Genomic DNA, 10,338 nt, shown 5'->3' with positions numbered 1-10,338 from the left:
ACTATCTGAAGAGAATTCTGAACAGCTACAAATTTTCTGACCCAAGTGATCAACAATTTGACATTGGAATTGGGGATGTCTTGCTCAAACTTAAACCACCAAGTCAGGCTGGGGAGTCTGAAAGGAAAAAATGAGTACGTGTGTTTGACTTAGATTTTGAGAGGTTCAATGTTGAATAACACAATGTTTTGTATATATTTTTAAAGGTTTAAGGGTGGTTCAACGTACAAGACTAGGTGGTTCAAGGTACAGGACTGGTCGACTGGTTTGTACCTTAGACCAAATGATCTCTAATTAATAAAATTTAAAAAAATGTGTTTGGTTTTGTTTTATTAAAAGACCGTTTGATATAGTACACGATGGTATGTAAACTACAAGTAAGTCCAAAAAGTTTTCCTTGAACTTTAGAAACTTAAAAATAATTGAGGTTTAAAAAAATCCGGTTCAAGGTACAAGTCTCTTCCCTATATTATTCAACGAGCATGTAATGGTGGCTATTATTCAGAGGTGTAACCAGGATGATCCGAAGGGGGGGGTTACATCTACTTGAAGGTCTCTGGGGGGTATGGAATAATAATGGTGTTATGCGTATAGAGCTCAAAGTACATCCAAAAGGGGGGAGGGTTATAACACCCCAAAAGCACCCCCTGGTTACGCCTATGCTATTATTACCAGGATGATCCGAAGGGGGGCGGTTACATCTACTTGAAGGTCTCTGGGGGTATGGAATAATAATGGTGTTATGCGTATAGAGCTTAAAGTACATCCAAAAGAAGGGGTTATAACACCCCAAAAACCACCCCCTGGTTACGCCTATGCTATTATTACTCACGATGATAAAGGCTCGCGACACAAGCCGTAGGCGAGTGTCGTAATTCATCAGAATGAGTAATAGACATTACACGCAAGTAGAATACTATACTTTTCCAACGACTTTTATTATTTAATTAGTAAAAAAATATAATTATCAAGTACTCAAGATTAAAATTATAATTTGCAAAAATATATTTTGATTACCAATAGTACACGTTGGTATTCGTTGGTACCCGTTCGTTGGTACCGGGTTCGTTGGTACACGTTAGTACACGTTGGTAATACGTACCAATTGTAGTCGCTAATATAGTCGTTTTATAGTTGAGGCGACATTTTTTTTTTCTAAATAAAAAAATCTGTATCGAAAACATATATTAAAACACGAATTATGCACATTCCAAAATTTTGCAAAAACGTTATACATTTTGTCAGAGTAGTATTGTAAAAGTTAGGCCACACGTAGTGCATAATGTGTATAACGAATTGACTTTGATCACAAGGAAGTTAGTCCGTTTCCTCACGGTTTTTGCTCCAAATTTTAACGAACTGCTTAAATTGACATGAAATTTGGCATGCATATAGCTACTAACATGTCATAGAAAAAAGTGTGCTAACGTGCGCTTTTGCCCTGGAGGGTGAGTTTCACCGCTTATCGGGGGTGAAAAAAATTAGGGTCCAACAATGTCCGGAATTTAATAAATTGACTAATTATTCTGTAAGCAACATTTTGTTCTATAGCTTTTTTTCCACCAAGTGAAATTCACCAATTTTCAAAATTTACTCTTGTCATGTAATATGATGAAATATTGTCTTGATCTTGTCATTTAATTGTCACATAATAAGGCGATAAAATCAGTAGTGTATTCTCATATTCTCAAAATCAGTAGACCTGAGGTGGGATTAAGAACATTCGATACGAATCGTATCCGCCATGGAAAACATGGCGGATTCGATTCGTATCGAGTGTTCGTAATCCCTATGCAGATTCCGCCCACCAAAAAAAAAAGTTTATTTAGTAAGCTAAAACTGTGTTAATGGCTTAAGGCCGGCCGTTGTATGAAAGAGAGGTCCCCAACTGGCGGTACAACAGAGAGAAAAGATTCTTTCCCGAGAGATGCTGCCTCTATCGGAGAAATAACGCAATATATATCTAAGCGAGGCCCCAAACGTCAGACTTTTTAGCGAGTCGATAGTTTAGTTAAGTACAGAGAGTATGCAGGTGCGGCCTTGCTAAGACGACTCGAAATCGTTTTATATATCAGGTGCGAACTTTTAATTTTCTAGGCGGTTTAAGGACGGGGTCTCGCTGAAAATTTTACTTGGATAAATACTGTGCTCGTATCTCGTGGTAAAATCTAAACCAAAAGTATTGGAGAAATCTATTTTAGTACATGTGGTGAGACCGCTCCCGTCTGGAAAAATTTCTGATTCGGTTTCTTTGTGGATTACTATTCAAAAATGTCCCCTCTAAACAAATCTGAAGGGTGCCGGGCAGAATTTTTGGGCAGAAATTGTTTAAACAATTTTTATAAACAAATAGAAAATATCACGTTTTTTTGCCCCGAAACATGTATTTTTAAGTTTATTGGGTCATTCTAAAAAAGGAAGGTATCTTGTAATTTTTTTCAAAAATTGATAGTTTTCGAGTTATAGGCGATTTAAAATCTGAAAAGTGCGAAAATGCTCATTTTCGAGGCCTAAAAACTCATATTTAAATTAGAACTTTTGAGGTTGCCAGATTCTTAAATTGAAGTTTAAACATTCAGATTCAAGATTCTGAAGAGTGATTGCGTCTAACCCTAATTTAAACCGTCGTGTTTTAATTGTTAAATATGCATGTCCATCCGATTTTTTTGTCGATGCGGCGCGCTCTATTTCAAAAATCTCCAATTTTAAACAAAACATTTTAAATAAAATAAGTTTCTTGACATTTTTCTCAAAAGTTAACAGTTTTAAAGTTATAAGCGATTTAAAATCCAAAAATGCGTCGTTTTGGCATTTTTCGGATTTTAAATCGCTTATAACTTTAAAACCATTGACTTTGGAGAAAAATGTCAAGAAACTTATTTTATTTAGAATACTTAGAATTATTTGGAAGAAACTAGAAGATTTTTGAAATAGAGCTCGCCGCACCGGCAAAAAAAATGCAAACAAGTAAAAAAAACGGTATAAATTAAGGTTAGACGCGATCACTCTTGAGAATCTTGAAGATTAATGTTTAGTCTTCAAATTAAATATCTGGTAACCTCAAGAATACTAATTTAAATATGAGTTTTTAGCCTCGAAAATGCGTATTTTCGCATTTTTCAGATTTTAAATCGCCTATAACTCGAAAACTATCAATTTTTAAGAAAAATTGCAAGATACCTTTCTTGTTTAGAATGACCTTGAAAACCTAAAAATATATGTTCAAGAACAAAAAAAAATGTAATCTTTTGTATTTGTTTAAAAAAATTGTTTAAACAAATTCTGCCCCAAAATTTTGCCCGGCACCCTTCAGATTTGTTTAAAGGGGACATTTTTGAATAGGAATCCACAAAGAAACCGAATCATAATTTTTTTCGGGCGGGAGCGGTTTCACCACATGAACTATTTCGCATATTGGTTCATCATAGTTTGTTACCTACTTTTCATGTCCAAATATTATAAAATTATACCAGGGAAGAACAATTATATCACTCAAATTTGTCTAAATGTCTAGTTTTATTAAAATGTTGTAATATATTAAAAATTGATTTATTTATGAATTGGGTAATATCTTGTGTAATAAAAGTTGTAAATTATCATTAATTTTACTATTTCTTTAAATTGCCCCAAAAGCGGCTTACATGAAAGCAAGCGGCACGTGCCATGCGAACGCCTAATTGGCAGGAGGTGGTACCGGCGGCACTACAATCGATTCCTACTGTAAACAACTGGGAACAAGGATCGAGCAATAAAATCAATGATAATCCTTTAAAGATTTTTGGCGGTGTTTTTTAAACAGCAGCCGTTTGCGGTAGGGCGGCGGCAATTAATATTTTAATTTGTCAACAATTAATCAACAATTATAATTTATTCATTCTCAATTACAGGACAATACCTACAAAAACTTTTACTTGAACTTGACTGACATTCCATTTTTATATTTTTCTTGACATTACATCAAAACTGACTATATTGTCAATACGTAAATCAGAATACCATCTACTTTTATTTTTGTATATTCTAACAAATTTTAATAGTTTTTTTCTAAAAACGTGTTAAAAATGCAATAATACAGTTTAAATTAAATTTTAAAAAAACTTTTAAACCACCTTTTTCAAATTGCGCAAGTTTTATTATTAATATTAATGTTAATAAATGAAATATAAATATTTTGACGTTTCACAATTTGACAATTCACTTTTTTTGGCAATGCTAAAGTAGCATTTTTAACACGTTTGTAGAAAAATATATTTAAAAACACTAATATATTCTTTCCACGCCTTTTCTGGACTGATACATACATAAATTAAAACATTTAGTAACGAACTCCATACTGTCTTTGTGCGCATGCGTGCAGATTAATAAAATTTCACCCTCAATGAAATCGCGCCTAAAGAAGTATAACTTCAAAAAATTATTTTCATTGGTATTTTTAATACGTTTGTATTAAAATTCATTTAATACTTCCCTGTATTGTTTAAAACTTAGGTACTTTGCAAAGAAAAAAAAATCCTCGGAAATTTGTGATGGCAATTTAATACCTGATCATAACATACCATAACATTAAATTAAAAGTGATGAGTCAATTCCCGATTACGACACTCTCCTCAACTCAAGTGTCAAGAGGAGTGTAAAAAATTACATAATTAAAAACTAATGGTTCCCCGGCTTTCTTTGACTGTGAATTTAAAAATTTAGCCCAACTCAGAGAATCACGTTTGTCATATCTATTTCAATGTCAGATGAAATGAACTTTTAATAAATATTATCTTCATTTCCTATTACCGATTCCCACTATTCCCTAAAATAAAATGTTTCATCATAATGGCTGACCTGAGTAAAAATCACTTATTTATAAATTAAATTTGAATTATAGGCCTGGATCTCGCGTACAAAAAAGAAGTTGATTAATAGCAAGCTGAAAATTTGTAACTTAACTGTGTCTAGTCGGACAAACTTTGATGTACGGGAACACTGAAATAGGCGAAGCTTTAATTGTGGAACAGGTTAAAAATTTGGAACGTCAGATTACGAAAACCTTCCATGTATTTTGTCGGACAGAACTTAAAATTGATTTGTTACCATTTCATTAAACACTGCAAAAATCAGAAAGCAAAAATCAGACTGGTATTATCACCAACTGAGCATTTTAATAAGTCTAACACGAAGAACATGTCAACATTTCTTCTTGCGAAGTAGCGTCGAATAATATATCACGTGTACTATTCCGGTGACTTTAAAACAGTACTTCTGGTCGCATTTCTAAAACCGGAAGTCCTAGGTCAAATTTGGCACATTTAGTACCATCCTTGGATTATAAGCTTCCATTCGACACCTCATTTATCATTCTACCTCGTATAATGGCGGAGAAGTTATATTCGCAGTCGGACGGACAGACGGACAGCCAGCCTAGGTCAAATTTCTCACATTTAGTACCATCCTTGCATTATAAGCTTTCATTTGACACCTCATTTGTCATTCTACCTGGTACAATGACGGAGGAGTTACATTCGCGGTCGGACGGGACGGACAGACAGCCTAGATCAAAGTTATCACCTTTAGTACCATACTTGGATTACATGCTTTCATTTGACACTTCATTTGTCATTCTACATGGTATAATGACAAAGGAGTTATATTCGCGGTCGGACGGACCGACCGACGTATAGACAGCCTAGGTCAAATATCTGACCTTGGATAAGTAACATTCTTGGATTATAATATTAGAAATAGTAGATAATAAAAGGTACAAATAATACTAAACAAACTATTTATTTTAACCGAACCGTATTATAATAATATACAAACAAAGAAATTAAGATGTGTCTTCTACAACGTATACTTCCAGACTACTGTAAAAATATCAAAAACAAAACTACTAAAATCGCTTTCACATCCATATGTCTTGTAACACGATACTTTCATGCAATCAATCCTATGTAAGAGTTTTCGACCTAAAAGGTTCGGGGAATTAGCCCGCCCACTTTGACTGCTATGTCCATTTTAACACTAATAAGAATACCATAATTTATAGTTGAATATATTCTAACATCCCCTCGCAACTAAAATTATTTTTGAATTAGTCAAACAGACCCCCTTCACTAGTTAAGTACTCTAACTTAACCCTATTCAGCGGCTTAGTCAACATATCAGCTATCATATCCTCGGTAGGACAATACTTAAAGTTAACAACCCCTTTTTCATGCAATTCTTTTACGAAATGGTACTTTGTATCGATATGTTTTGTCCGATTAATGAATTTGTGATTTCCTAAAAGTTTTAGACAGCTTTGATTGTCCTCGTATATAACTATTTCCGGTTCTAAACCCACAAATTCCTTTATAACCTGTTTTAACCAAATTGCTTCCTGACAGCCTTCAGCCAATGCTATGTACTCTGCTTCAGTTGATGATACAGACACGCAATTCTGTTTTCTACATCCCCAATTTATAGGCGAACCCCGTAATAAAAATATATACCCGCTATTGGATTTTCTGTTCCCCTTGTCTTCTGCCCAGTCAGCGTCTGCATAGCCGTATAATGCATTATCTGTTCCTTCTTGTCCTAAAATAAGCTTTTTATATTTAGTTTTCTTTAAATATCTTAACACCCTCTTTGCTTCGTTCCAATCTACTTCTTTTGGATTTTTATTCTGTTGACTTAGTATGGTGACGCTTGCCAATATATCCGGTCTAGTATTTACCGCAATATATAATAAACCACCAATCAGTTGTTGGTATATTTCACTGTTTTTCATCGGCTTCTCTCTGCTAAGCTTATAGTATCCAACATCCAGCGGTATGTTGGACTCTTTTGCATCTTTCATCTTAAACTTGTTCAGCAATTTGTCAATATAACTGGCTTGATTTAAACTATATATCCCTTGATCGCACCTTTCAATCTTCATACCTAGATAATTTTGTAATAATCCCAAACTCGTTATTTCAAAATTACATTTTAGATTCTCTTCAAATGTATCAATTACCTGTGTATCCTTTGCTGCTATTAAAATGTCATCCACGTATATAAGTACGTAAACCCTTTCATTATTTATTACCTTGATATATAAACATGTATCAATATTGCTTTTACAAAAATTCTCTTTAGATAAAACTTCATCAAGCTTTTTGTTCCAAGTTCTGGCAGATTGTTTCAAACCATATAAACTTTTATTTAATTTGCAAACACAACTTGTATCCTTTTCTTCAAATCCCTCAGGCTGTTTCATAAAAATTTCTTCTGACAGTTCTCCATTTAGAAAGGCTGTTTTTGCATCTATATGCCTTACTATGAGATTTTTTCTCCATGCCTCTGTCAATAAAATTCGAAGAGTAGCTTGCCGCGCAACCGGAGCGAACACTTCATCGTAGTCTACGCCGAACTTTTGGCTAAAACCCCTTGCTACCAGCCGTGCTTTGTACTTCTTCGAGCTTTGATCTTCGCCTGTTTTTAACTTGAATACCCATTTACATGAGACTATATTCTTTCCCTTTGGTGCTTGTATTAAATCCCAAGTTTTATTTTTCCTTAATGACGTGATTTCCTCTTCCGTAGCTTGCTTCCATTTTTCACTATCACTTCTTTTAAGCGCTTCTTTAAAGTTTCTAGGTTCTACTTCTTCGAGTTCTGTCAACTTTGCTATGTAGCGCTCAGGTGGAATACCTTTATTTATTCTGCTAGATCTACGATCACCTGAATTCTCTATATCGAGATCTGTATCTAATTGATAGTTAGAATCACCGTCATCGTCATGGGATTCTTCCCAACTTAAGCTCTCATACGTGTTAGATGTGTCCGTAGAATTTTCTATTTCCTCCGTGTTTTCAAAATTTGCAACCTCTCTGTCTTCTACGTCGTTTGGCTCTATTTTTTCCCGTTCCATCATGGACCCAATGGATATTTCCTCACTTTTTGCCTCCTTTTTCTCGACGCATATATATTTCTCTTGGAAAACACCACACTACGGCTAATTGTAATACGTTCTGTATCTACATTTAACAATCTATACGCTTTTGATTCATCAGAGTAACCTACAAATATCAGTGACTCACCTTTTGGATCAAATTTATCCTTCATTTTTTCTTTGGGAATGTGGCTATAAACCGTAGACCCAAATATTTGCAAATTCGACACATTCGGTGTTACTTTATGCCACAATTCATAGGGCGTTTTTTCTTTCGACTTAGTAGGTAATCGATTTTGCAAATAATTGGCTGTCACTATCGCTTCCCCCCAAAATTTCTTTGCTAAACCCGCATCGATTAACATACACCTAGCCATTTCAACTAGAGATCGATTCTTTCTTTCTGCAACCCCGTTTTGTTCTGGAGAGTACCCCGCTGTATATTGAATTTTTATACCTTTACCCTTTAAAAATTCCCTTAAATTATTATTTACGTACTCGCCACCCCTATCCGACCTAATTACTTTTGGAACCCTACCTAACTGATTACTCGCAAATTCTATAAACTCTTTTATACATTTTACCGCTTCATTTTTATGATTTAATAAATATATAGTTGTATATCTAGAAAAATCATCAATTAAAGTCAAAATATAACGTTTACCCCCTGGAGTAACAGTCTTCATGGGCCCGCAAATATCCGAATGTAATAAGTCAAGAATATTAAATGTATTGCTATGAGAAAATTTTGGAAAACTCTTACGTAAAATTCTACCTTTCATACAGCATTCACAAGTTTCCCTAATCCTACAGTCAGTCATATCAATCCCGACTGCCATTTTCTTTTCCATTAAGTGTTTGACTGCATCCATGTCCCTGTGTCCAAACCGTCTATGCCATGCATGTTGACAGTTGCTGGAGTGCTCCACAGCACTCAATCCATGGTCCACAGTTGAAAGTTTGTATAAGTCCGGTGAAGGCACCGCACTCGCGACGACTTTTCCGTGTAAAGCGATTTTACACTCGTTTTTATCGAATTGCACATTATGTCCCGCACTTGTTAGCTTTTTCACCGAAAGCAGATTTGAGTCTAATCCCGGCACATACAACACTTCGTCGATTTTTAAATTTTCCACTCCCGATCCAGTCACGCACTCAATAAGTCCTGTTCCTATACCCTGAACCTCGGAGTATTGCCCTTTCTCCGCCAAACTTACAACGCCTTTTCTGCTACCGTCAAATTGGGTATAGAATCCTTTGTAATTAACCATGTGGCTCGAAGCTCCTGAGTCCACATACCACGAAGCAGAATCCCTTTTTCCGTCCCTTGAGCTATAATTGACCATAAAACATGCATCATCAGTACCTTCAGTGACTTTATTGGCCTTTTCCTTCTTAAACGCTTTGTACTTAAAGCAATCTCGTTTAAAATGGCCCTTCCGGTTACAAAAATAACACTGCCTTGCTTCTGCCCTTGCAGTACCATTATTTTTGTTACCCTCGTATACTGACTTCATCACCGACTCCTCCTGATTTCTTCCCAAAGCTCCCTGACGTCTCCTGTACTCATCTATTAATTTACTCGTAACAAATTCTAGAGTAAATTCACTCGATGGCCTAGTTTCCAGCGCTGTAATAAAAAAACTGTATGAGTCTGGAAGACTTCCCAGCAAAATTCCTGCTGAGAACCTGTCCTTAATTTCTTCCCCTAAGGCGGCCAGTTTATTCAACGATTCTAGGAATAAACTAATGTGTGCTTTCATATCACCATTCTCCTCTAGCGATAGCCTACAGATTTGCTTTAACAAAAACACCATACTAGACAAACTTGATTTCTGATGATACTCCCTTAGCGCTATCCACGCATCGCGCGCGAATTCCCTGTTCCGGATATGCACTAATTGATTAACGTCAACAAGTAAGGCTATAGCTGACAAAGCCTTATCATTTTGTTTTTTCCAAGAACTGCTTCGATCTGCTTCTAATGGTAACTCACTCGAAACTATTTCCCATAGATCAGCATTGATGAGTAACATTTTCACTAAATAACTCCAAGATTGATAGTTCTTGCCGTTCAACTTTTCGACGTTATATTTCGCACTCTCCGCCATTATGTATTCGGTTAACACGAAAATTTCGCGACTGTACACTTTTAATTATTATCTTAATACAGGTGAGCTAACAACGTAACTGAGCCCAGAACCTATTAGAAATAGTAGATAATAAAAGGTACAAATAATACTAAACAAACTATTTATTTTAACCGAACCGTATTATAATAATATACAAACAAAGAAATTAAGATGTGTCTTCTACAACGTATACTTCCAGACTACTGTAAAAATATCAAAAACAAAACTACTAAAATCGCTTTCACATCCATATGTCTTGTAACACGATACTTTCATGCAATCAATCCTATGTAAGAGTTTTCG

Source organism: Diabrotica virgifera, chromosome 2 (genome assembly GCF_917563875.1).
Source record: "Diabrotica virgifera virgifera chromosome 2, PGI_DIABVI_V3a".
Classification (NCBI taxonomy): Eukaryota; Metazoa; Arthropoda; class Insecta; order Coleoptera; family Chrysomelidae; genus Diabrotica; species Diabrotica virgifera.
The sequence above is the reverse complement of the archived record's forward strand: the minus strand, read 5'-3'. Positions refer to the sequence as shown.